Source organism: Tursiops truncatus, chromosome 3 (assembly GCF_011762595.2).
Source record: "Tursiops truncatus isolate mTurTru1 chromosome 3, mTurTru1.mat.Y, whole genome shotgun sequence".
Classification (NCBI taxonomy): domain Eukaryota; kingdom Metazoa; phylum Chordata; class Mammalia; order Artiodactyla; family Delphinidae; genus Tursiops; species Tursiops truncatus.
The window spans coordinates 78,699,074-78,725,608 of record NC_047036.1 but is presented as its reverse complement, the minus strand read 5'-3'; the positions used below and the strand labels follow the sequence as shown (position 1 = coordinate 78,725,608).

Sequence of the window (26,535 nt, the reverse complement as noted above, 5' to 3'; positions counted from 1 at the left end):
CATGTATTTATCTTAAGCTATCATCACCTCCTAGGCTCAGGACAAATACCTAAGCACCATCATTGATTCTTCTTTCTCTCTCACTCCCCTCCTTAACCCATCAAAACAAACTGTCTACTCAAACTTCAAGATACACCCCAAGTCTCACACTAACTTCTGCCCCAATCCTATTCACTATTTTATCGTCTGGATTACAACAGTAGTCTCTCTGTTTTTATTCTTACTCTCTCGCATCTATTCTAAACTCAGCAGCCAGAAAAATCTTTATAAAACTTCATTCTTAAAACTTTCCTATTGATTCTCACAACACTTAGAATATAATGGAAACTCTTTACCAGGAGCAGGAGGCCCTACCTAACACGGCTCTTAGCTGCCACTCTGCCCTCATCTCCAGCAATATCCTTCTTGCATACTCTGCTTCAAACACACTAGCCCTCTTGCTTTTCCACAAACATGCCAAGCTCCTGCCTGCCTCAGAGGCTTTTCTATATTGTTCCCTCTGTCTGGAACACCCCATCCCCAGTTCCTCATATGGTCTATTTCCTTGCATTATTCAGACCACCCTGACCATATGTAAGTTATACTTATTTACTTACTTCACATCATTCTCCCATCCCCATCCCCTTACCTTGTTTTATTCCCCTTGTAGTCTTTGTTATTTCTGAAAACATACTGCTTGTTTACTTTCCCCTTATTTATTGTCTATCTTTCTTTTAGAATGTAAGCATTTTTAGTGTAAGGATTTTTTCTGTTCTTTTCTGTGTCCCTTGCACCCAAAACAGCACCTGATACATGGCAGATAATGAATGTGTGCTAAATAAATTGGCATAAATGCCATCTGAGATAGACGTTATTCTCATTTTTACAGCCTAGTTAGTGGCAGAGCAAGGATTAGAGGGAGCATGAGCCCTTGGACTGTTAAGACAGTTGTTACTTTGGTCCCTTCCAGCCATCTCACAAACATTCTCAAATGTTTTCGTAATTATGAGGAGTTTATTCCCATCAGTGATATTAAAAAGGAAAGGACTTAATCCTAACCCCTATGGCAGCCCATTAGATAGCACACATGATAAACACAGTCTTCTTAGTCTCACTATTGTACTGAACATTTTTCATGTTCTTGTCATTGAAGAACAACAGAATGTTTTCTGGACTTAACTCATTAATCTTCACAAGACCTAGGCAATGTTAGTAAAATTAATTATCCTTGTTTTACACCCAAAGAACTGAGACCCACCAAGATTATTAGGTATGTTCAAGGCCATATACTGTAAATTTGGGACAAGAACTCACAGAGATCTGTTCCTCTTTTATTCTAGCAGTTCCCACATCTTTATTAGAGAAGCTTTCAGCCTATATATTAGCATCTAATTTAAACTAACAGTGATTTTTTTTCATTTCTAAAGAAAGAGTTTACATCATTATTAAAAACCAAAATGTTAGCTTAGTTCATACTATTATTTTGATTAGTAACTTAAAAGAGGAATGGAGTGGGAGCTGATATTTTCTAAAATCTCTTCCATTTCTATGCTTTCAGACATACTCTGAATCATGAAGCTAGTCGAATGTTTTCTTAAATTTTCTTAATATAATTTCAACAAAATAACAAAAAGATTGATGTGAATTAAGAAAACTCAGTGATATTAGTGAGTACAGTATGGAGTTTGTAATCATACAGTCCTAGGTCGATATTCCACTTCTATCAAGTTTTGGTTTCATATCTATGGGTTAGCATTTTAAATCTCCTAATCTCAGTTTCTTCATCTGGTAAATATGCGCAATGATAGTACCTACCAGATAATTCTTTTGAGTATTAATGGCATAATGTATCTTCAGGACCTGGCACTTAGTAAGCTCTCAGTAATAAGTCATACTTACTATTATATTTTTACTATATCACTATTAATATTATTATAAAAAGGAGCTGTGATTATTTGATATAGATGGAATAGAAATTTACATTTTAGATATCTGCAAAAAAATTTTTGAAAGGCAAACATGTAGTGTAAATATGTGTAAAGAAAGTGTTCCACTTCCTGATGGGCAAGGTGTTTTCCATTACTTTATACTAAGTGTTGGCATCCATCTGCTTTCAATCACGTGCTTTGTATAAAATTGTATCTCTTTACAGCCAGGTAGGACATAACTACTAGTAATGATATTCACTACTTACTCCAAGTAACCACAGTTATGTCAAGGTATTAAATCCATTTTTATTTATATTAATTTTTTTCCAATTTTAAATGCATTTTTTCCAGCTATTTTGAACTTCTAAGGGTTTGCACTTTGGGTGTCAAGCTTGATCTTAGAGATCGTGGCTGCTGGATGGAAACCAACTCAAGTCAGATTTGGGATAAGGATCTGGGGAAATCTCAGACACCCCAACAGTAAGAGGTTGTGTGAAATTTCACAGGAACTGAAGCGCTGTTAGGCAGCTGCTTTCACATCGCATGGAATCTCATGCCTGCTCCTGTGTGAATGTTTGTGGATTTCATTCACCTTTGTTAATCCAGGTTCTTCGGCAAAGTGTTCGAGTTTTGCTTCTCCATCTCTATACTTTTTAAGTGGCTTTGCGTTGCTAGGTCATCTGATCTGGCCTGATCTCACCATGATCTTTCAGTCCTAGTACCTAACACCATGCAATTGATTCATACTTGGAGGTTACTTTCAAATTTCTTGGAGACATAATCTGATTGAACCAGAAATTCTGTTATTCTCCCCTGATATGATTATCCATGTCTAGGACATGGTATCATCTCTAAAATGAGTGGTATAAGCAGGGAGGAAATGACAGCATCTCCACTAATGGTTTGTAAAATAATGACTGCAAAAATGACTTTGCTTACATATTTCTTATAGGACCATTGTTTACTTCTTTCAAAAATGTCTGGCTTTTCCCATTTTCTGCAGTTGTGAAAAAGATCATGTGCTAGCTTAAGATCAAGATGAAACCCATGTTTTCTATGCACCAGTATCCTATAAATATATACTGGCCATTTCTACCAAATTTCACATGCCACATCCTGCGTGGACCATGCAGAAACAGGGATTTTAAAAATGCTGTTAATAACCCAGGTTATTCAGTAGGAACTGGATAAAGTATAAATAAATGATTAGTAAGTCAGATAGTTTTTAAAGGAATGGGTCACTATTATTGTTTCATAACTGAAAAAGCCATAGGCTGCTCAAATGATTGACGAAAGTCAATTGCCTCAAAATGAAAATGGAAAATGTATAGCTGTAGTGGGCTGAACTGTACCCACCCAAAAGATATATCCAAGTCTCTACCCTGGTACCTGTAAATGTGACTTATTAGGAAACAAGGTTTTTACAGATATCATTAGGGATCTCAAGATAAAATTATGCAAAATTTAGGGTGGGCCCTAAATCCAATGACTAGTGTCCTTATAAGAGAGATGAGGGGGATCTGAAACAGTGAGACACACAGAGGAGAGGGTCATTATGAGGTTGGAGGCAGAGATTAGAGTTACATAGCCTCAAGCCAAGGAAAGCCAGGAGCTACCGGAAGCTGGTTAAAAGCAAAGAATTCCCTGCTAGAGCCTTCAGAGGAGCATGGCCATGCTGGCACCTTGATTTCGAACTTCTTGCTTCCAGAAATGTGATAGAATACATTTTTGTTGTTTTAGCCACCAAATGTGTGGTAATTTGTTGTGGCAGCCACAGGAAACTAATATGATGGTCCTTTGATCCATAATTATAATTATCTCCCATTGTGCTCACAAAATAATAAGTGAGATATATATATACTTAGTTATAATTTATATAAAGTATTATATAACTTTAATTATATATATTATACAAAGCTACATATATAATGTTATATAAAGCTATATATACATATACATACAATGATGACTTAATAGAAATAAGTAATAATCAAATGATTCCCCAAATGTGTGGACTATTGATATTATGTACATCAGTATTCCTCAAATCCATTGTGTAGTTACTCAAAGAGCATCTTAAAAATAGCCATTTCGGGGCCTCAGTCCAGAACCATTAAATAAGGTTTCTAGGACATGAGTTTAGGAATAGGTATTTTTAATCTCTATGGGTAAATACTGAAAACTATGCCTGAAGTACCATGACAAAGTTCTAAAAAGTTGTCTCCCTCTCTCTCTCTCCATATGTGTGTGTGTGTGTATGTATATGTGTGTGTGTATATATATATATATATATATATATATATATATATATAATTTCCTAAAGAATGCACATTATTTTCCAGGATCAAAAGATGACCTGTAATGGACGTACCTCATAACATTAAGTTTTCAGAGAGAACATTGAGAGAATAGGGTGTATTTAAAGAATTTAGTAATTTATATAAAAAATGTAAATGCTTATTTCATGCATTTCTGAAGGAAGAGCAGAGAAGCTTCTAACTCTTATTAAATAATTGACTTGCAGTTGTAAGATCTACTTTCCAAAGAAAATTATCTTTTGTGTTACATCTGACAGATTAAATACTACCCAAAGTCCCTACTTCTATTCATATTTTAATGAGAAGTATCATCCTCCAAGTAAATTCTCTTATATTCATCCTTTCGAATATCTTTAGCCAAGCAGAATACAGACAAGTTTAAAGAATCTGAGTAATTTAAAAGTAAGAGAAAAGGGATACATAAAATTCTAAATCTTGTATAGTGAAAAGTAATTCTTTCAGATCTTAAAAAGAAGAAAAAGAAAGAAAAAATCTCCCAAGTGCAAAAATAGAAAAATCATTCATTTTTGTTGAAGATGGACACTAACTGTAAGAATAAAGGGAGAGAAAAAAAACAATATAATAAAGAAAATTCACTGACCAATAAGTAAAGTCTGTGGATCTCCTGTCCATAGACAAATAATTATATATCAGATATAGAGAGTTTGGATATAAACTATGAGATAATTCTATGAAAATGCATGAAGTTTTCAAATTTTGATTCTAGAGCTAAAATGCATACTCTAATGGATGTGCATTAAAGTAGAATTAGCAACATTCCTCAGGAACTTAACATGACCTGAATTATCTTTCTTCTTCCTTATTACACCCATATGCTCATGTGACACCCGAAACAACCATCAAAATAAAGTGGCTCAGATCCTCAGTCTACAAAGTAGACTACATTGATAATCAGAAGAATAAAATTGTTTTGAGCTGTATACTACTTAAACAAACCTAAATAAAGTTTGCATCATGCCTACTATGTACAAGACATCAGAAAACTTATTATCAAACACTTTTGCTTTTTAATAATTGTATCCTACCTCAATTTATGTTAACTTCCGTCATCCTCTGTTTTTCATGTCTTCTACTACTTCCCATTTTCACCAGGCTCAGCTTAACTTGTTTAACATTCAAGATCAGATATCCTTATTCTTGAAACTCTAAACATATATTTCAAATTTAATAAAACATAATCATTTAGGTAAATAAAATTAAACAGGATGAAATCAAGAGCACCTTCTCTGCCTCTCCTTCATCTTGAGATATGTTTTTGAAAGACTGATGCTTTCAGGTTCTCGTTCAATCTGGTGAGCTACAGATCTCAAGAACTATTAAATGATACGGAAAACCAGTGAGGAAAGTTGGTGGCACTGATAAATCAAGGTGGAATTAATGACAACTGCTCAAGTCAAAAATATATTTGCTAGGTACCATTAGGACCCAGTGTCAATTCTGTCTGTTAATATCACTATCACAATCTGAGCTTTCTGCTGATGGCCTATATACATTTTATGTCTAAGTAATGAGAATTCTGCAACTGGATAATTCCAAGCATTATTTTATTGGATGATATTTCAGGAAAAAAAAGAAAAACCTCATTGATTTTTTTAAAACAAATGCCTCCACCTCACTGCCTTTAACTGATGCCAAAGGTTAGATTAACTAGTTATCAATAATTGCAGTAAGGGGCTTCCTTGGTGGCGCAGTGGTTGAGAGTCCACCTGCCGATGCAGGGGACATGGGTTCGTGCCCCGGTCCGGGAGGATCCCACATGACGCGGAGCACCTGGGCCTGTGAGCCATGGCCGCTGGGCCTGCACATCCGGAGCCTGTGCTCTGCAACGGGAGAGGCCACAACAGTGAGAGGCCCACATACCGCAAAAAAATAATAATAATAATAATTGCAGTAAAAATTACACAGCCTTATAATTTGCATAAAGAATATTGATGAAATGTCTTGAACAAATTTACTTTTTCACCTCTGAAGAACCCATCATCCATCTCCTCTATAAGAGTGATGACCTTAAACAACCAAAACATGACCCAAGGAAGAATAAGTTTTGAAGACACCAGATCTTGTCTCCTTCAGAAATTCACTAGCGAAAACAAACACTGGAAAACGTACTAAAGGTAAATGACAGATCTCATAGGCACTAAACAATAGGATAGTCCTTTATTCATCTAATGAAAAAGTGTGAGTCCCATAGTTGGAAAACTTAATTTCATGTAATAATTTCACTATAGGTTTTCAAAGGAACATACAGGAAATGTTGATTTGGGGAAATTCACGTGTAGAAAACAAATTTTGTGAATGGTCTTTGACAACTCTTCACTTTTTACGGAACTAATATGTCAGTCAGAAATAAAAACAGGAAATCTCAAATCCTACCATTTAAATAAGTTAAATATTAATTTAATAAATTAAATATTAATAAAAATTTAATTAAAACTTTTTATTTTTTCTAATTTTTCTCCCAACTCCTGTGTATTTACATTCACTTATACATAGTTGTAACATAATTCTTTGTAAGAGTGTTTATAATTGATTACATAGCTTTTAAAATTCAATTAAGGTGTATCATTATTTACATAGCCATTTTTCAATGCTTGGACACTTACTCTTACGATAACTTTTTTGACAAGTTTGACTTTTTAGTTTTCTAAAATGCCTTACCCAATAATTTTATGTCCCAGAGAAAAACAATACTAATTTTAATGTTTTCCTATGAAAATCATGATTAATAGAGAAAATTCTTTATTTGAATATGTGTAACCTAGACATTGCTTCATGATATACTTTTTTAAAAGTTTTAAATTATCTTCTGTACTAAATTACATGTTTTTCTCCTTCCAACAGCAGAGACTGTCAGCACTCGACTATGGTTAAACAAGACAGTCTTTTATTTTACGTGAACCAGACTATTTCAAACACTGAAGGCATTTATGCCTAAACAATACATATTTGGTAAAATCACATTAGGATTTAAGTCTTTACATGCAGTATAAAGGTCACAGTATGGATCCTTTATTTCAGCAGGGTTTTTTTCTCTGCCTGTGTTTCTTTCATTTTCTCATTTAATAAACATGTGCTGAGTTTCTAACATGCATCAAGCACTAGGCAAAAGCCATTCTTGTGTGTTTGAGTGGATCATTCATTGTCTTCTTCTTTCTTCTATGTGTGGTTAAATATGAGTTTACTTCTAACTTATTTTAGAATCGCTCAGTCTCTGACTTTTTATACTTTTCTATCCACCCATTTGTCTTTTTTCCTTCTCCTTTCTTCATCTGCTATTCATTGTTATTTACTCACTCTTTTAATTCAAAGATGTGTTTAGTCTTTGTATTTACTGAATACTTTTGTAGTTTCCTTTCTGTAGGGATACCCTCCCCTTTTTTTTTTTTTTTCCGGTACACGGGCCTCTCACTGTTGTGGCCTCTCCAGTTGCTGAGCACAGGCTCCGGAGGTGCAGGCTCAGTGGCCATGGCTCACGGGCCTAGCTGCTCCACGGCATGTGGGATCTTCCAGACCAGGGCACGAACCCACGTCGCCTGCATCGGCAGGCGGACTCTCAACCACTGCACCACCAGGGAAGCCCTCTCCTTTTTTATACATATGCTAATATTTAGTATAAGGAAGAAAACAGATAACAGTAATTTTCATGAAAGTAAAAACAAACCGAAAGTTGATACATGATTCTTGTCCAAATAAATAAGCATAATCTGAAGTGTAAAACACTATTACAAAATTACTTATATATGGGCTTCCCTGGTGGCGCAGTGGTTGAGAGTCTGCCTGCCGATGCAGGGGACGTGGGTTCGTGCCCTGGTCTGGGAAGATCTCACGTGCCGCAGAGCGGCTGGGCCCGTGAGCCATGGCCGCTGAGTGTCCGGAGCCTGTGCTCCGCAACGGGAGAGGCCACAACAGTGAGAGGCCAGCGTACCGCAAAAAAAAAAAAAAAAAAGTTACTTATATGCTTATAAGTATAATAAAGTAAAATGTTACTTATAATAAACTAAAATTTTAAATTGATAATTAGTATATTGAATATTAATTTATTGACAATTAATGACCTTTTTATCAAGCACTATATTGTTCAAACTCAAGTAAACAGAATTTCTTTGTAAGTTCACAGTGATCCCTACACCCTGCATACATATAGCGCTAAATTCAGGCTAAATCAGAACATCACCACTGAGGCTAGTCTTTGTGAGTTTCAAATCCTCAAGCCCTGAAAAACTCAGGGCACAAAGTTAATGCCATAAACATAGGTTGGGAAAAATGAAAGAAGCCCAGGTCATCTATCCCCTAGAAAAGACAGTATTTAACAGGTTAGAGGAAAGCAGGGGAATTGAGGGAGGGGATGAATGACAGAGATTGGTAGGAAAAAAAAAAAAAAAAGCTGATTAGAAATGAACACATGGCCAGGAGAGAGTACCCCACCTCCCCTCAACCTTGCACCATCAGTTGTCTTTTCAAGAATTTCAGCACAGCTGAAATAGCACCGACATCTCAGATGCCTCTGAGTGTGCACTTTCTGCAATTAGGGGCAAAGAGCCATTCTGGCTTGTTTATGGGTGCTATGTGGTGAGGACTTCCCAGTTTGCTGATCAGTGTCTGCTATATCTGCCCTGAGTCTTTTCTCAGCCCCATTTGAATTATGCTGGACTAGCCTTCTTTGTGGCCCAGGACACTCATAATCCTCTTAACTAGAGGGTAGGGCCCTAGATACTAAGGAGTGCAGAAGGGCTATGTGCCCTAGTGGAACAGAGTGAACCAGGTTTCCCCAGAGCCAGGGCAGAGATGGAACAGAGGCACTGTTATTATTAGTACAGAAGTGTAAGTGATGTAAGAAAGGAAAGAAAAAGTGCTCTTTTTGACTTTTAGGGGACTTTATTCTGATCCTCTGAATTTCTCCTTTATCTTATCTCTTTCTATTTCACAATTCTCCACATGCTTAGCTAGAAGCACAGTGGCAGAGTGGTCAAAATCAATGTTACTTTTTCTCCTCCCAATATTTCAAAGTCTCAAAACAATGATAATATGAAAAATACCACAAATTACAATGTTAGGTTCCTCAGGGCTAGATTTCTGACATATATGTCAATCAAGTGATGAGGGTTTGAATTCAGCACAATACTAATTTGCAGGAGTGCTAGGTATGATGGTATTTTGTACCAATTAACATATTTCAAGAAAGAACTCAAGTACTCACTAAATAATTACTAACTCATATTCACATCCTCCCTGATGAAAAGATGAAGTGATTTCAAGATTAGGCCACTGACTGTTTTATTTTGTTTGGGAAAGGGAAGAAGAGTTTTACTTTCTGAGGTCTAATGCAGAACACCTGTTTACCACAACTGAGTGAAAACTACTGTCAGTAAGAATTTTGTAATTTTTTTCATGAACTAAAATTTATATCAGTGAATCAAAGAATACACATCTTACATTTAATATTAACATTGTGCAAATCTTGAACAGTTTGAGTCTTTATATAAAGAAATGTACATATAGGAAGTGTAATACATTTTATTCCATAATTTTATTCAATAATACAACAATGATGTAATAACAGAGATTACTACATTTCTCCACCCAAATGCTCAGAGACTGCTCTCTGTCTCTCACAAACGTATACACAGCCATTCATCCATTTAAAAAAATTCATCTTATTATGTGCCAAGAACTAGTTGAGGTACTGGGGATACTGTGAACAAGTGAAACAAAATTCCTACTGCTATGGCTCTTCTATATTTTTAAGTAAATAACTGCTCATGAAGGTTTGTATATGACTATATTAAACAAGCAACAATCTTTGAGAATGGTAGTAAAGGGAGATATTTCTGTTTAAATCAATAATATAACAATTATACTTGTGCTTTTATTTAATGACATACATAACCATGATTCTGATGGAATTTAAGAATACATAGGTGGGTTGGGTAAGGGGGTGGGAAGAGGTGGGCAGCGCGCTGTGCGTAGGGTCTGTGAGGCCGCCAGGGTGGAGCCAATGGAGCCAGTTTGGGGTCACTCATTCTGGGGAAGGCAGATGCCATGTCACTGAAGACATCCAAGCAGCTTCACAGACAGGTCCACAAGGGACCAGTGACAACCTCTACCTGAATGACAGATACATTTGAGAACCGCAACTAACTTCTTAAAACCCTTCCTACTCCCAGAAAAGGTGTCAGAAAAGGATGCTCATAATGAGGGATGTGAGCAAGAATACAGAATTGTGAACTGAAATATCTGGGAACAGATATTGGCCTTCCTCATTCTGAGCTGCTGAGCACTCTCTCCCTGTCCACTGCTGCTCAACTCCTTTCACCATCTAACTCCTGTTCACCATACAGCTGTGTCGCTGACAGGGTCTGGGTGCTCTGGCCGGGTGTCAGGCCTGAGTGCCTGAGGTGGGAGAGCTGAGTTCAGGACATTCGTCAATCAAAGACCTCCTGGCCCCACGTAATATCACTCTGCGAGAGCTCTCCCAGAGATCTGTCTCTCAACTCTAAGACCCAGCTCCACTCAAGGGCCAGCAAGCTACAGTGCTGGACACCCCATATTGAACAACTAGCAAGACAGGAACATAAACCCACCCATTAGCACAGAGTCTGCCTAAAATCATACTAAGTTCACAGACACCCCAAAACCCACCACCAGATGTGGTCTTGCCCACCAGAAAGACAAGATCCATCCTCATTCACCAGAACACAGGCACCAGTCCCTTCCACCAGGAAGCCTACACAAGCCACTGAACCAACCTTACCCACTGGGGGCAGACACCAAAAACAATGGGAACTACGAACCAGCAGCCAGCAAAAAGGAAAACACAAACAAAGTAAGTTAAGCAACATGAGGACAGAGAAATATGCAGCAGATGAAGGAGCAAGGTAAAAACCCACCAGACTAAACTAATGAAGAGGAAATAGGCAGTCTAACTGAAAAAGAATTCAGAGTAATAATAGTAAAGATAATCCACAATCTTGGAAATAGATGGAGAAAATACAAGAAACATTGAACAAGGACCTAGAAGAACTAAAGAGCAAACAAGCAATGATGAACAACACAATAAATGAAATTAAAAATTCTCTAGAAGGAATCAATAGCAGAATAACTGAGGCAGAAGAACAGATAAGTGACCTGGAAGATAAAAATAGTGGAAATAACTACTGCAGAGCAGAAGAAAGAAAAACAAATGAAAAGAATTGAGGACAGGGCTTCCCTGCTGGCGCAGTGGTTGAGAGTCTGCCAGCCTATGCAGGGGATGCGGGTTCGTGCCCCGGTCCAGGAAGATCCCAAAGGCCGCGAAGAGGCTGGGCCCGTGAGCCATGGCCACTGAGCCTGCGCGTCCAGAGCCTGCGCTCCACAACGGGAGAGGCCACAACAGTGAGAGGCCCACGTACCGCAAAAAAAAAAAAAAAAAAAAAAAAAAAAAAGAACTGAGGACAGTCTCAGAGACCTCTGGGACAACATTAAACACACCAACATTCAAATTACAAGGGTCCCAGAAGAAGAGAAAAGGAAAGGGACTGAGAAAATATTTGAAGAGATTATAGTTGAAAACTTCCCTAATTTGGGAAAGGAAATAGTCAATCAAGTACAGAAAGTGCAGAGAGTCCCACACAGGATAAATCCAAGGAGAAACACACCAAGACATAATAATAATGAAGCTATCAAAAATTAAATACAAAGAAGAACTATTACAAGCAACAAGGGAAAAGCAACAAATAATATACAACGGAATCCCCATAAGGTTAACAGCTGATCTTTCAGCAGAAATTCTGTAAGCCAGAAGGGAGTGGCAAGACATATTTAAAGTGATGAAAGGGAAACACCTACAACCAAGATTACTCTACCCAGCAAGGATCTCATTCAGATTTGATGGAGAAATTAAAAACTTTACAGACAAGCAAAAACTAAGAGAATTCAGCACCACCAACCAGCTTTATAACAAATACTAAAGGAACTCTTCTAGACAGGAAAAACAATAAAAGGAAAAGACCTACAATAACAAATCCAAAACAATTAAGAATATGGTAATAGGAACATACATATTGCCTTAAATGTAAATGGATTAAATGCTCCAACCAAAAGACATAGACTAGCTGAATGCATACAAAAACAAGACCCCTATAATGCTGTCTAAAACAGTCCTACTTCAGACCTAGGGACAAATACAGACTGAAAGTGAAAGGATGGAAAAAGATATTCCATGTCAATGGAAATCAAAAGAAAGCTAGAGTAGCAATTCTCATTTCAGATAAACTAGACTTTAAAATAAAGACTATTACAAGAGACAAAGAAGGACACTACATAATGATCAAGGGATCAATCCAAGAAGAAGATATAACAATTGTAAATATTTATGCACCCAACATAGGAGCACCTCATTACATAAGGCAGATGCTAACAGCCACAAAAGGGGAAATCAACAGCAAAACAATAATAGTAGGGGACTTTAACACCCCACTATCACCAATAGAGAGATCAACCAAAATGAAAATAAATAAGGAAACACAAATTTTAAATTACACATTGAACAAGGTGGATATTTATAGGACATTCCATCCAAAAACAACAGAATACACTTTCTTCTCAAGTGCTTATGGAACATTCTCCAGGATAGATCATATCTTGGGTCACAAATCAAGCCTTGGTAACGTTAAGATAATTGAAATCATATCAAGTATCTTTTCCGACCATAACACTATGAGACTAGATATCAATTACAGAAAAAAACTGTAAAAAATACAAACACATGGAGGCTAAAAAATACACTACCAAATAACCAAGAGATCACTGAAGAAATCAAAGAGGAAATCAAAAAATACCTAGAAAAATCTGACAATGAAAACATGACATCCCAAAACCTATGGGATGCAGCAAGAGCAGTTCTAATAGGGAAGTTTATAGCAATACAATCCTACCTCAAGAAACAAGGAAGATCTCAAATAAACAATCTAACCTTATACCTAAGGCAAATACAGAAAGACGAAAAAGAAAAACCCCAAAGTTAGCAGAAGGAAAGAAATAATAAAGATCAGATCAGAAATAAATGAAAAAGAAATGAAGGAAATGATAGCAAAGATCAATAAAACTAAAAGCTTGTTCTTTAAGAAGAAAAACAAAATTGATAAACCATTTGCCAGACTCATCAAGAAAAAAAGGGAGAAGACTCAAATCAACAGAAGTAGAAATGAAAAAGGAGAAGTAACAACTGACACTGCAGAAATAAAAAGGATCATGAGAGATTAAGACAAGCAACTATTTGCCAATAACATGGACAACCTGGAAGAAATGGAAAAATTCTTAGGAAAGCACAACCTTTGAGACTGAACCAGGAAGAAATAGAAAATATAAACAGATTAATTGCAAGCACTGAAATTGAAACTGTGATTAAAAATCTTTCAACAAACAAAAGCCCAGGACCAGATGGCTTCACAGGCGAATTCTATCAAGTATTTAGAGAAGAGCTAACACCTATCCTTCTCAAACTCTTCCAAAATATAGCAGAGTGAGGAACACTCCAAAACTCATTCTATGAGGCCACCATCACCTTGATACCAAAACCAGACAAAGATATCACCAAAAAAGAAAACTACAGGCCAATATCACTAATGATCATAGATGCAAAAATCCTCAACAAAATACTAGCAAACAGAATCCAACAGCAAATTAAAAGGATTATACACCATGATCAAGTGGAATTTATCTAGAAATGCAAGGATTCTTTAATATATGCAAATCAATCAATGTGATACACCATATTAACAAACTGAAGAATAAAAACTATATGATAACCTCAATAGATGCAGAAAAAGCTTTTGACAAAATTCAACACCCATTTTTGATAAAAACTCTCCAGAAAGTAGGCATAGAGGGAACTTACCCAACATAATAAAGGCCATATATGGCAAACCCACAGCCAACCTTATTCTCAATATTGAAAAATTGAAACCATTTCCTCTAAGATCAGGAACGAGACAAGGTTACCCATTGTCAGCACTATTATTCAACATAGTTTTGCAAGTTTTAGCCACAGCAATCAGATATGAAAAAGAAAAGGCATCCATATTGGAAAAGAAGTAAAACTGTCACTGATTGCAGATGACATGAGAGTATACATAGAGAATCCTAAAGATACTACCAGAAAACTACTAGAGCTAATCAATGAATCTGGTAAAGTAGCAGGATACAAAATTAATGCACAGAAATTTCTTGCATTCCTATACACTAATGATGAAAAATCTGAAAGAGAAATTAAGGAAGCACTCCCATTACAAACCACTGCAACAAAAAGAATAAAATACCAAGGAATAAACCTACCGAAGGAGACAAAAGACCTGTATGCAGAAAAGTATATGACACTGATAAAAGAAATTAAAGATGATACAAACAGATGGAGAGATATACCATGTTCTTGGATCGGAAGAATCAACATTGTAAAAATGACTATAATACCCAAAGCAACCTACAGATTCAATGCAATCCCTATAAAACTACCAATGGCATTTTTCACAGAACTACAACAAAAAATTTCACAATATGTATGGAAAACCAAAAGACCCTGAATAACCAAAGCAATCTTGAGAAAGAAAAACAGATCTGGAAGAATCAGACTCCCAGACTTCAGACTATACTACAAAGCTACAGTATGGTACTGGCAAAAAAACAGAAATATAGATCAATGGATAGAAAGCCCAGATATAAACCCACGTACATATGGTCACCTTATCTTTGATAAAGGAGGTAAGAATATACAGGGAGAAAAGACAGCCTCTTCAATAAGTGGTGCTGGGAAAACTGGACAGCTACATGTAAAAGAATGAAATTAGACCATGCCCTAACACCACAAACAAAAATAAACTCAAAATGGATTAAAGACCTAAATGTAAGGCCAGACACCATAAAACTCTTAGAAGAAAACATAGGCAGAACACTCTATGACATAAATCACAGCAAGATCCTTTTTGACCCACCTCCTACAGAAATAGAAATAAGAACAAAAATAAACAAATGGGATCTAATGAAACTTCAATGCTTTTGCACAGCAAAGGAAACCATAAACAAGACGAAAATACAATCCTCAGAATGGGAGAAAATATTTGCAAACGAAGCTACTGACAAAGGTTAATCTCCAAAATATTCAAGTAGCTAATGCAGCTCAATATCAAGAAAACAAACAACCCAATCCAAAAATGGGCAGAAGACCTAAATAGACATTTCTTCAAAGAAGATATACAGGTTGCCAACAAACACATGAAAAGCTAGTCAACATCACTAATCATTAGAGAAATGCAAGTCAAAACTACAATGAGGTATCACCCCGCACCAGTCAGAATGGCTATCACCAAAAAATCTACAAACAATAAATGCTGGTGAGGGTGTGGAGAAAGGGAACCCTCTTGCACTGTTGGTGGGAATGTAAATTGATACAACCACTATGGAGAACAGTATGGAGGTTCCTTAAAAAACTAAAAATAGAATTACCATATGATCCAGCAATCCCACTACTGGGCATATACTCAGAGAAAACCATAATTCAAAAAGACACATGCACCCCCATGTTCATTACAGCACTATTTACAATAGGCAGGTCATGGAAGCAACCTAAATGCCCACCAACAGACGAATGGATAAAGAAGATGTGGTACATATATACAATGGAATATTACTCAGCCATAAAAAAGAACGAAATTGAGTCATTTGTTGAGATGTGAATGGACCTAGAGACTGTCATACAGAGTGAAGTGAGTCAGAAAGAGAAAAACTAATATCGCATATTAACGCATGTATGTGGAACCTAGAAAAATGGTACAGATGAACCGGTTTGCAGGGCAGAAGTTGAGACACAGATGTAGAGAACAAACGTATGGACACCAAGGGGGGAAAACCACAGTGGGGTGGGGATGGTGATGTGCTGAATTGGGCGATTGGGATTGACATGTATACACTGATGTGTATAAAATTGATGACTAATAAGAACCTGTAGTATAGAAAACAAACAAACAAACAAAAAATACTAAACTTTCTTTGGGCTACTTGTATGGAAATATGTTAATATAAATGTTTCAGACATTACATGAAATTTCTAAAAATCTTATATGTTCTGGTATAATGTTATAAGTCATAATTCTAGTTATTACTTTAAAATGTATATCTCAGAAATTAAAAAAAATTTTTTTTTAATTTTTTAAAAAGTCACGTCCCTTAATGTTCAGTGCAGCACTGTTTACAATAGCCAGGATATGTAAGCAACCTAAGTGTCCCTCGACAGATGAATGGATAAAGAAGATGTGGCACATATGGAATATGTGGAATATGGAATATTCCTCAGCCATAAAAAGAAATGAAATTGAGTTATTTGTAGTGAAGTGGATGAACCTAGAGTCTGTCATACAGAGTGAAGTAAGTCAAAAAGAGAAAAACAAATACCTTATGCTAACACATATATATGGAATCTAAAAAAAAAACAAAAAGGTTCTTAAGATCCTAGGGGTGGGACAGACATAGAGAATGGACTTGAGGACACGGGGAGGGGGAAGGGTAAGCTGAGACGAAGTGAGAGAGTGGCATTGACATATATGCACTACCAAATGTAAAACAGCTAGCTAGTGGGCAGCAGCGGCATAGCACTGGGATATCAGCTCTGTGCTTTGTGACCACCTAGAGGAGTGGGATAGGGAAGGTGGGAGGGAGATGAAAGAGGGAGGGGATATGGGGATATATGTGTATTTATAGCTGATTCACTTTGTTATACAGCAGCAACTAACACAACAATGTAAAGCAATTATACTCCAATAAAGATGTTAAGAAACAAAAATAATACATAGGTGGCAGCTTATTCAAAAGGCAGAGACGAACATTTCATTTGTATAGTAGTAATGCCTCATTTTTTCTCTTTTCATTTTGATGATTCATTATTTAAACTTCAAATTTTCCCTGACTCCATGTACCTGCATACTCTTCAATATTCACCATAATTTGCACATGTACACACACACACACACACACACACACACACACACACACACACACACACACACCACACACACAATGGGTCACAGACTCCTGACTTTATTTCCCACCAGCTGTACTTTGTGTCCTGGACCCGCATCCTTCCTTTGATGTACCCTCCTCCATACAGTCATCAGAGGACTTTGGAAGCAACTACTCATTCTAAATTCTGGTGCTCTAGTTGCTGGCCTATTTAAAGCCATGGGTCACTGAGCTATAGATGGCTTCCATTAGCTAGCATTAGCACTATGAGGGTGGGGAGAGGTAAAACCTCTGGAGCCCCAGCTTTGTGATATTAAGGGCAAAGGATGAGAAAGAATAAGATGACAGAATAGGAAAGAGAAAAGAAATGAATAAGGACAGTTCAGTGAGCCTCAAGGCCTATCTAATCCATTCTAAGAACCAAAATGAATAAATGTAAGTTTATCTTCAGAGCTATTCATATACATGATTTTGAACACCAAGATAAGTGGTCTAAGCTTAAATCTGCTCCCACACAGGATCTAAAATTCCTTCAGTGGAGGGATCACAGGTACCAATGCCCATGGGGCCAGGCAGGAAATGTAAATAAGAGCACCAGGCTGGGATTAAGGCAAGAGCAAGAGGTGTTTATTGTGGAAAGTAGAGATTACATGACTCAGTAAAGGATGCAGCTACTTCTCAGGTCTTTCTGGTTGTTCCCTTTCAAATAGTGGGGGCCTAGAGTTGCCAAACCTTATTTTTCAAGAGGAGTACTGCAAGTGGACATAATCCAGTTTGGAAATGCACAACTTCTAGGTTTTTCCAGACAGCAGCGGTGGCCAAAGAAGTCTGGGGTGATGCAGGTTAGCTTCTCATCTACAAACTCACTACCAGGCTACAAGGAAAGCACCTTTTAGACCAAAATCTGCCACACACAGACTTTTTTTTAAGACATACACTGAGTGGCAAGCAAGGAAAGAAAAAGTTAATATAACATGTTCTTTCTAGATGTCTCACTCTGGCCTTTTAGGTGCTCTGATCACAGCCTTATTAAAGGTTTACTCAAGGCAGGAACTGAAAGATTCCTGAGGTACTGTTCTGTACCCTCTTGCTGGTATGATGCAATCCTAAAAGCTCCTAAACCAATGGATATACAAGGATGGATTAGAGAACAACCTGGGGTGCTCAGGCATGACCCATAATCATCTCTGCAGGATTTTAAAACATACATGAGCAGCCGGTGCATACATCCTGCTGAATACCTTTAGTTTCACTACTGAAAACTAGTTCTAACATTCATTCAAGATAAGTAAAAAGACCAGAATTTCACCATTAAAAATCCCTTTTTGAAAGAAAGCAAAATGAGGCTTAAAACAGCTGTCTCAGGTACTCGGCCCTTTCTACCAATTACTCGATTTGGCTGATCATCTCACCCACCAAGGACTAAAACTAGGCTAATATGCCAGATCTGTAGCACATACTGATTATTCTGAAGCATTTTCCATTACAGACATTTTACCAAGGAGGAATTTCATTTTTTTTTCTAAAATATCTCCATTTTAAAATATTGGCACCTAATTCAAATTATTTTTTAAAATATCATCTACCGAATAAAACATACATTTATTTGGCAAGCTGCTGTTTTGTGGTCCCTGCTTTTATAAGAGTTAAAATATCTTTTTTGTTTTTTTAGAGTTAAATAATTAGAAAATGGTAATAAGAGACTTAATAAACTAGAATGAATGGGTTTTAGTCTGAATATAAATGACTACCAGCCCCTTCTGTGTGAGGAGATGTATTTAAAGAGTGAGAAGGGAATGGAGAGAAAGATATTCTAATATACAAAATGGAAAGAAGGGAGAGTAAAGAGGAGTTGAAGACCACAATGAGTAATTGGCAGCTGTTCCAATTCTGCAGCCAGTTATCCCACTCATCCTCCTCTCTATGGGGCAAGGACTAACAGCTGGGCCTAGAGGGGTCTTCTTTGAGTAGTGTGCATTTTAGCATTTTAGCAGGAATAGGTCTCATTGTGTGCTCACTTCATGGCATATTTTGTGTCTTTAAGTACCCTTGATACTGAAATATGTTACTCTGTTTTCCAAAATCTAATTGCAGTGTTTTTTCAACCTTTTAAAAGGAGTCCCATATAAGAATTATTGAATCATGATCTTTGGGAGCTGTGTCTAATCATACAAACTTTTAAATGCTCCACAGACAATTTGAATCATACTAAAGTTTGAAAATTACTACTCCATATATTAACTGGATTCAACAGTCAACATAAGGCACAGGTGGTTTAAAGCAGTGTCCCACCATGCAGGATTATGAGAGAAAGATCAACAGAGGAGACTGGAAAAAATGAAAGGGGTGGTAAGGAGACCATATATACAGGATCTCCTTCACGGGTCCAAATCCCCAACCCTGATCATTTGAGTGCCATTCTTGCATTCTTGCCATTCTTGCATTCTTGCCCATGTCCTTTATTTCACTATTTCTTTACCTTTTCTCTCTTAACCACCTCTTTCTTCCTCCCTTTGTACAATCAGCCTTATTTTCTCATGGCTTTGCTCACTCTAATTGACTTACTCCATTTTACCACTGCAATCATTCCTCAACTCACTCCTTCTCTAAGAACTTTTTAAAACAAATTGCCCATGTTTGTATTCTACAGCTTGACTGTGGTGGTGGCTACATAACTCTATATATCTGTCAAAACTCATGGAACTGCACACCTGAAAAAGATGAATTTTACTGTATATAAATTATACTTAAACCTGACTATAAAAATAAATTACATATTTTTAAAAATCCTATTTTCAGTTCCATTTGCTTCTCTCTGAATCTACAAACAAGAATAAGAAGAGGAGAAGCAGAAAATACTGGGTATAAATTTTGCAATGCTAATTGAAATAGCATGTTGTATTTGTGTTTTAATATACCTTTACCAAGTTGGATAGTTAAAAATAAATCCAGACATATAGCTTTTCTTTTACTCTGAAATGAGGACTACTGGCACAACCAATGGAGTGTAGCCAAAGGGGTCTAAATTAGGAAAGAAGTGGTTAAGACACCCTTTTACTATTTTACCGTTTGAGATTCAATTTTCTCTTGGATTGAAAGAAAAGAATAATCTTCCTCTCACTGCCAACTTATTTTTTTAGAGGAGAAAAATTACCCCTTTTAAGTAGAGATGAATTGGAGTCTTCCTTTGATAGTAGACAGTCTTCCCTTAGGGTCTCATCAGTGCAGCTATGAGATAGTGAAAGGATAACACAATTAGTAAAGTTTGATAAACATGCTTCCTCCTCAGAACTGTTTCATTAGGTGCTTTTATCACCAGAATTACGAGAGCCCTGGAACTACAGCAGAGTTTGGGGAAATGATTCATCAGGTTATGCAGCTCTTACAGGGCTCCAATCCCATAAATTGTCTTTAGTGCCCTATCTTGGCTGAGTTCTAATTACAATAGGTCATGTTAATGTGCTCAAGGTTTCTATGTCCATGCAGATTTGGAACTAAAGTACCTTCTAGAAATATTATTTCTAATCTCATTTGTGTCTATATACTCTTATGATTAATTGCTAATGAGATTTTGTAATACTGGAATTGTTTGTTTTGAACATTTGGGAGGTTTGTTTTTCATAGTACCATAATAAAACATTGCCACTTGCCATTTTATTTCCCTCAGTGTAAATCAATATTTTAAATCCTTTCTGTGCATTTATTTTTTTCTATGCCCACATCTAATAGTATGCTCTTATTTCCAAGTTACAATGTTGACTGTCTCTGTTTTCCAATAGCATGGCATTCATAAGACAGAAGTGCCAATACTCCCACTGACTCTAAGTAAAGGTATTTCCCCTGTTTGATTTTTCTTCATAATTGATAACTTTACTAGTCTGTTTCATAGTTAAATTTCAGATGGTCTGTGCTCGCTTCGGCAGCACATATACTAAATTTCAGATGGTCTGGGCTGAGATAATGTAAACACAAGGAATGTGACTAGCTGACCAAATGATGGCCTTATAAAGTGAAAATTTTGATAGTTCCCAGTATGATGTGCTTTCTGAATCTTGGGAAGACACTTCTTCCCCAAACTTGTTCCCTAATTATTAAATTCCTTTCCCCAGAAAACTCACTTCATGAAATTTCAAGTTGACCACCTGTCATCTCTTCCATTTTTCCTGCATTTCATGCTTCAAAATCTTTGAAAATTTTTTATTTCAGTATTTTAGATATTTGTCCAAAAAGCCTTTAAAGTGCAAATATGCTCAGGGAGAAATATCAACCACTGACACCTTAATGAACTTAGTTTCATTAGACGACAGAGTGGAATGAGGAGGAGAGAAATAAAAGATTTTTTACAGTTCAGAAAGTTGATTTTTATTTAGGATTTCAAGGCTCAGGACAGCCAGAAGTCCATTCATCTTTTACTCATTTGTAACACTGAATAAAATTTCTCTTATTGAAAGGAAGTTTTCATAAGTAGACAACAGGTGAGACCTTCATAATCAAGAGGGGAAGACCTGCAGGTAAGAAGCCTGGAGTGAGAAAGTTGGGAAAATAAGTTAACAATTCAGAAAATTTTTAAGTGATGGAATAATATAATATGTGGCATAAATGTAAGAATTATTAAAATTGTGAATCCAATGGGATTTCTTTTCAAATACTTCAGGTACAAGTGTGGTATAAAATTTTCTATATTGTCCATAAAATCCAATAAATTGGCTTGGTTTGAAATATCATTTAACCACGTTTTTCTTGGGATTGAGGCTAAAAGAATTTCATTGCATTTCCACTAGAAATGAGTTTGTTCAGTGAGTTCCTTTAAATGTAATTAAAAGCTACCTATGATCTGAGTAATCTATTTTTATCAGAAAAAAAGAAATATGCGTTAAGTTACCAGATAATGGGTTTTTAGATCCCCATTAACAGCCATTTGGTAAGATTTCATGTTACTACTTCAGTGGCTATTTTTAGGATGTTGTTTAATGAATCAGACTAAGTGGCAGCTCAATTTCACAATCTAGGTCATGGGATCATAGCTGTGGAGGACAAGAGTGAGTATCTGAACCACAGAAACATCCTTTGCCACAATTTCCGTGTTAATTATATGAAAACAGATTCAATTGGAAAACTCTGATTCAGATTTTTTGCAATATTTAACAGTTTATCGCTTGTTTTCATTGCTAAAATAGCTAAATATTCGTCCCCCAGCTAAAAATCTAGAAATTTTCTTTGCTTTTCCTCTATTCTTTATCTTTCATATTGTAACAATTTCCATGTCAATATAATCCCATCATTATTTTCTTTTCATATTTCATCACTACTATATTCAAGAATATTCTAGATCTTCCCAGTATCAACTAAAAAGAAATATATATATCTCCTTACAAATTATTTATATTCTGCCATCAGTTTCTTTGCCCTTTTAGAGCCAAATGGGTCACTTCATCACTCCACAAATCCAGTATTCCAGATACGCTATGAAACTTCCTGCTACCACTGTTGGCTCTTTCAAGCTATTATTCCTGCTTTTCTCTGGGTATGAAAATCCATCTTATCTTGTCTACCTATTGAAGGCATACTTATACCAGACTCAAGATTAAACATTTCAATTAAATATACTTCATATGCCTACCTGAGCACACTATGCTAAGTGCTAGGTGCTCACATGTTCCCTTCCCTGTGAAGTTATCTCCACACTCCCACATCAGATTTAAGACCTACATTTCTGTGACCAAACTACACATCGTATGCGACTTCCTTTCAGCTTTCATTTCACCTTGACTTGTGCTAGTTACCTGTTTAAATGGTTGCCGTCTTCACTGTATTGTAAGCTCCTACCGAATATGCTTAAGACCTAATATGATGCTTTATGTAAGACAATCCTTTTGTTGAAGTAATAAGGAGTTAAATGAGTAAATGTTGATTAGAATGTGGATGAATGGACTTCTTGTTCCAGAATATACTCAAGTTCACTCCTCCCACCTAAACACTGAATGATTGTAAATGTATTAAATTACAAACAAATTCATTAAAGTTCTGAGAATGAAAGGAAGGAAACTATTAAACTAAAATTAAGACATATTTCAGGAAAAGTATTCACAGGAGAAAAATGCAGCAAAGGAAGGAAATTTTGCTTCATATTGTATTTTGTTCTGTTCTTTTGTTTTCTATGAAGAAATAAATTTTCTATGGAGTCAATAAATTAACAACTTAGAATTGGAGGAGGAACACAAAATGAGATAATTGATCAAAAACTACAACTGCATAGGCAGCACAAATCAGCATGCCCAATAAGCACAGCAGCTATGTTTGTTCCTGGACTGCAGGCAGGCATATACCAACGAAACTGAACAGCTGATGCAGGGGAAGCTAGAGAATTATAAGACTGGAAGTTATTGCTACATGACCAACTTCTCCAAAAGTGTTTTAAACAATAACTATTTTATCTTCTCATGAATATATGGGTTCGGATATGGGTCAGTATTGTTCTGCTGCTGCACAAGGGACATTAAGTCAGCAGCAGTCAGCTGGTAACTGGGCTGGGCTTGAAGATCCAAGACAGCTTCACTCACATTGCTGGTGTCTAAGGGTTCCTCCATATGGCTGTTCTCTCTCCACATGGCTAGTCTGGGCTTCTTAACAGCATGGTGGTCTTAGCATAGTGGGGCTTCTTATAGGGCCACTGGCTTCCAAGTGGTGAAGACAGAAACTAAAGACTTTTTAAAGCCAAGACTGGGAAGATACAAAAAGTCATTTCTGCTGTATTCTATTGGTCAAACAGGGACCAGGGATAGCCCAGATACCCGCAGAGGAGAAACAGACTCCATAATTAATACAGTCAAGGAAAAGTCACATTGCAAACTAGCATGTGGGATGAGAAGTATTTTTGTGACCAATTTTGGAAACACATATTCTGCCCTCTGTCCACAATTCCTTCCCTCAGGTAAAATACACTCAACCCTCTCCCCCAAATTTCAAAATTTCATTCTATTATAGTATCAGGCCCAGGCTTGAGGACCAGGATTTCTTTATCTACATCAGGTCCAGATGAGAATAATTTCTTCAAACCCAGTTCTTTGGGTGCAGCATCTTAACTTCAGAGACATATGAATAAAAACCAAAAAGGGGTCTTCCCCTACTGTCACCCAACCATATAATGGGGAAACAGAGACAATAACTGAAGTAGACCTTCTCATTCCAAAAGGGGGGGGAACAGGAGACACACAATAGTCACTTATCCATAACAACCTTAAAATCCACTGAGCATATGTCACCAATTCCTACTGCTCTGAGGACAGGAAGTGTCCATTAATTACAATCCACCTCTGCTCCCATGGAGTGATTCTCCTCAGAGCATGATTTCACCCTCTGTTTTATGTTCCATAAAACAGTGCCCATGTCTTTTATGTTCCATAAAACAGTGCCCAGGTCTTCAGTTGAGTGGTTTTCTCTGCTTGCTTCTTGCCTGTAAAATTTGGGGGCCCAGGGGTCTTCTCTTTTCATTTCAAACTCTTAACCCTTTCAGTCCAAACTGGTACAGTTCCTATAAAATAAATATGACTTTCCTGTATATCAAATTACAATGTACTCCATATCCATTCATCTGCTGATGAGCACTTAGATGCTTCCATATATTGACTATTGTAAACAGTGTTGCAATGAATATAGGGGTGCATATATCTTTTCGAATTAGTGTCTTTGTTTTCTTTGGATAAATACCCAGAGATGGAATTGCCAGATTGTATGGCAGTTCTATTTTTAATTTTTTTAAAGAACCTCCATACTGTTTTCCATAGTGGCTATACCAATTTACAGTCTCACCAAAAGTGCATGAGAGTTCCCTTTTCTCCACATCCTTGACAACACTTGTTATTTCTTGTCTTTTTGATAACAGCCATTCTGACAGGTGTGAGATGATATCTCACTGTGGTTTTGATTTACATTTCCATAATGATCAGTGATGTTGCACATCTTCTCATGTACCTGTATGTCTTCTTTGGAAAATTGTCTATTCAGGCCCTCTGCCCATTTTTAAATTGGGTTTAAAAGTTTGTTTTTGATGTTGAGTTGTATGAGTTCTTTGTATATTTTGGATATTAACCCCTTGTCAGATATACAGTTTGCAAATAGCTTCTCCCATTCAGTAGGCAGCCTTTCCATTTTGTTGATAGTTTCCTTTGCTGTGCAAAAGCTTTTTTAGTTTGATGTAGTCTCATTTGTTTACTTTTGTTTCCCTTGACTGAGGAGACATATCCAAAAAGTACTGCTAAGAACAATGTCAAAAAGTGTACTGCCTATTTTCTTCTAGAAGTTTTATGGTTTCAGCTCTTACACTTAAGTCTTGAATCCATTTTGAGTTTATTTTTGTATATAGTGTGAGAAAGTAGTACAGTTTGGTTCTTTTGCATGCAGTTGTCCAGTTTTCCCCCCACACCATTTACTGAAGAGTCTGTCTTCTCCTTGTTGTATATTATCACCTCCTTTGTTGTAGATTAACTGCCCATATAAGTGTGGGTTTGTTTCTGGGCTCTCTACTCACATAGATCTTCATTGACCTATGTGTGTGTTTTTGTGCCAGTGCCATGCAGCTTTGATTACTACAGCTTTGTAGTATAGTTTGAAATCAGGGAGCATGATACCTCCTATTTTGTTTTGTTTGTTTGTTTGTTTGTTTGTGGTATGCAGGCCTCTCACTGTTGTGGCCTCTCCCGTTGCGGAGCACAGGCTCCGAACGCGCAGGCTCAGTGGCCATGGCTCACAGGCCTAGCCACTCCGCAGCATGTGGGATCTTCCCAGACTGGGGCATGAACCCGTGTCCCCTGCATCGGCAGGAGGACTCTCAACCACTGCGCCACCAGGAAAGCCCCCTAATTTGATTTTTATTCTTAAATTGTTTCGCCTATTCAGGGTCTTTGCATTTACATACAAATTTTAGAATTATTTGTTCTAGTTCTGTGAAAAATGCCATTAGGGATCACACTGAATCTATAGATTGCCTTGGATAGTATGCTCATTTTAACAATATTAATTCTTCCAATCCATTAACACAGTATATCCTTCTGTTTGTGTCATCTTCAATTTTTTTCATCAGTATCTCAGCTCTCTGAGTCCAGGTCGTTTACCTCCTTAGTTAGATTTATTCCCATCTATTTTATTCTTTTTATGCAATTGTGAATGGGATTGTTTCTTAATTTCTTTTTTTGATAGTTCATTGCTAGTGTATAGAAACACAACAGATTTTTGTATATTAATTTTTAATCTTGCAAGTTTACCAAATCTGTTGATGAGTTCTAGTAGTTTTTTTCATGGTGTCTTTA

The 26,535-nt window shown here is 36.7% G+C and overlaps 1 long non-coding RNA gene across 1 annotated transcript in view; it reads right to left on the bottom strand.

The window, feature by feature from the left end:
• The window catches only part of LOC141278200 (uncharacterized), a 121,968-nt gene extending 101,508 nt beyond the window's left edge, over window positions 1–20,460 (bottom strand). The window contains exon 1 of the long non-coding RNA XR_012330547.1: window positions 20,385–20,460. This is a non-coding gene — a long non-coding RNA (uncharacterized lncRNA). The remainder of the gene's footprint in view (window positions 1–20,384) is intronic.
• Window positions 20,461–26,535: the final 6,075 nt, after the last annotated feature.